Source organism: Hypanus sabinus, unplaced genomic scaffold (genome assembly GCF_030144855.1).
Source record: "Hypanus sabinus isolate sHypSab1 unplaced genomic scaffold, sHypSab1.hap1 scaffold_649, whole genome shotgun sequence".
NCBI classification, from domain to species: domain Eukaryota; kingdom Metazoa; phylum Chordata; class Chondrichthyes; order Myliobatiformes; family Dasyatidae; genus Hypanus; species Hypanus sabinus.
In genome coordinates this window covers 22,103-25,000 of record NW_026781505.1, presented here as the reverse complement: position 1 = coordinate 25,000, position 2,898 = coordinate 22,103, and positions in this window count along the sequence as shown.

The following is a 2,898-nucleotide window of genomic DNA, read 5'->3' as shown; positions in this document are numbered from 1 at the left end:
TTTAGGGTGAGGGTGAGGGTTAGGGTTAGTTAGGGCTAGTGTTAGGGTTAGGGCTGGCGTCAGGGTTAGGGTTAGGGTTAGTGCCAGGGTTAGGGTTAAGGTTTGGCTTGTGCTCCTGGCAGGTCCCCGCGCGCCATAGCTCGGCGGGCTGCCGCGAGGGGGCGTCTTCGGAGGGCCGTGCCGGCCGAGGGGCGGCTCCTCCGTCGGGACTACAGGAGGTCGCACCGCCCATCGCAGTCCTCGGCAGACGTCGGAATTATTCCAAGTCCCGCCGCATTAGGGTTGGTTAACGACTTGTCCCGGCCGGGCTGGTTAACGACTTGTCTCGCCGACGTTGGTTAACGACTTGTCCCGGCAGGGCTGGTTAACGACTTGTCTCGCCGCCGTTGGTTAACGATTTGCCAGGGCCCGGTCGGGCAACCCGATTGCCCGCCCGGGGATTGGGTTCGGGCTAGGGTTAGGGTTAGGGTTAGGGTTAGGGTTAGGGTTAGGGTTAGGGTTAGGGTTAGGGTTAGGGTTAGGGTTAGGGTTAGGGTTAGGGTTGGGGCTAGGGTTAGGGTTAGGGTCAGGGTTGGGGCTAGGGTTAGGGTTAGGGTTGGGGTTAGCTTTAGGGTTAGGGCTGGGGTTAGGGTTAGGGTTGGGGTTAGGGTTAGGGTTGGGGCTAGGGTCAGGGCTAGGGCTAGGATATGGGTTGGGGCTTGGGCTGGGGCTAGGGCTCGTGCTATGGCCAGGGTTAGTTTTAAGGTTTGGGTTGTGCTCCTGGCAGGTCCGCACGCGTCATACCTCGGCTGGCTTGCCGCGAGGGGACGTCTTCCGAGGGTCGTGCCGGCCGAGGGGCGGCTCCTCCGTCGGGACTACAGGAGGTCGCACCGCCCATCGCAGTCCTCGGCAGACGTCGAAATTATTCCAAGTCCCGCCGCATTAGGGTTGGTTAACGACTTGTCCCGGCCGGGCTGGTTAACGACTTGTCCCGGCCGGGCTGGTTAACGACTTGTCTCGCCGACGTTGGTTAACGATTTGCCAGGGCCCGGTCGGGCAACCCGATTGCCCGCCCGGGGATTGGGTTCGGGCTAGGGTTAGGGTTAGGGTTAGGGTTAGGGTTAGGGTTAGGGTTAGGGTTAGGGTCAGGGTTAGGGTTAGGGTCGGGGTTGGGGTTAGGGCTCGGGTTAGGGCGGGGGTTAGGCTTAGAGCTGGGGTTAGGATTAGGGTTAGCGTTAGGGTTAGGGCTGGGGTTAGGGTTAGCGTTAGGGTTGGGGCTAGGGTCAGGGCTAGGGCTAGGATATGGGTTGGGGCTTGGGCTGGGGCTAGGGTTAGGGTTAGGGTTAGGGTTGGGGTTGGGGTTAGGGTTAGGGTTAGCGTTCGGGTTGGGGCTAGGGCTCGGGTGAGGGCGGGGGTTAGCTTTAGGGTTAGGGCTGGGGTTAGGGCTAGGGTTGGGGTTGGTGTTAGGGTTAGGGTTAGCGTTCGGGTTGGGGCTAGGGCTCGGGTTAGGGCGGGGGTTAGCTTTAGGGTTAGGGCTGGGGTTAGGGCTAGGGTTGGGTCTAGGGTCAGGGCTAGGCCTAGGATATGGGTTGGGGCTTGGGCTGGGGCTAGGGCTCGTGCTATAGCCAGGGTTAGTTTTAAGGTTTGGGTTGTGCTCCTGGCAGGTCCGCACGCGTCATACCTCGGCGGGTGGCCGCGAGGGGACGTCTTCGGAGGGCCGTGCCGGCCGAGGGGCGGCTCCTCCGTCGGGACTACAGGAGATCGCACCGCCCATCGCAGTCCTCGGCAGACGTCGAAATTATTCCAAGTCCCGCCGCATTAGGGTTGGTTAACGACTTGTCCCGGCCGGGCTGGTTAACGACTTGTCCCGGCCGGGCTGGTTAACGACTTGTCTCGCCGACGTTGGTTAACGACTTGTCTCGCCGACGTTGGTTAACGACTTGTCCCGGCCGGGCTGGTTAACGACTTGTCTCGCCGACGTTGGTTAACGACTTGTCTCGCCGACGTTGGTTAACGATTTGCCAGGGCCCGGGCGGGCAACCCGATTGCCCGCCCGGGGATTGGGTTCGGGCTAGGGTTAGGGTTAGGGTTAGGGTTGTGGTTGGGGTTAGGGCTCGGGTTAGGGCGGGGCTTAGGCTTAGAGCTGGGGTTAGGATTAGGGTTAGGGCTGGGGTTAGGGTGAGCGTTAGGGTTGGGGCTAGGGTTAGGGTTAGGGTTGGGGTTAGCTTTAGGGTTAGGGCTGGGGTTAGGGTTAGGGTTAGGGTTCGGGCTAGGGTCAGGGCTAGGGCTAGGATATGGGTTGGGGCTTGGGCTGGGGCTAGGGTTAGGGTTAGGGTTAGGGTTGGGGTTGGGGTTAGGGTTAGGGTTAGCGTTCGGGTTGGGGCTAGGGCTCGGGTGAGGGCGGGGGTTAGCTTTAGGGTTAGGGCTGGGGTTAGGGCTAGGGTTGGGGTTGGGGTTAGGGTTAGGTTTAGCGTTCGGGTTGGGGCTAGGGCTCGGGTTAGGGCGGGGGTTAGCTTTAGGGTTAGGGCTGGGGTTAGGGCTAGGGTTGGGGCTAGGGTCAGGGCTAGGCCTAGGATATGGGTTGGGGCTTGGGCTGGGGCTAGGGCTCGTGCTATGGCCAGGGTTAGTTTTAAGGTTTGGGTTGTGCTCCTGGCAGGTCCGCACGCGTCATACCTCGGCGGGTGGCCGCGAGGGGACGTCTTCGGAGGGCCGTGCCGGCCGAGGGGCGGCTCCTCCGTCGGGACTACAGGAGGTCGCACCGCCCATCGCAGTCCTCGGCAGACGTCGGAATTATTCCAAGTCCCGCCGCATTAGGGTTGGTTAACGACTTGTCCCGGCCGGGCTGGTTAACGATTTGTCTCGCCGGCGTTGGTTAACGATTTGTCTCGCCGACGTTGGTTAACGATTTGCCAGGGCCCG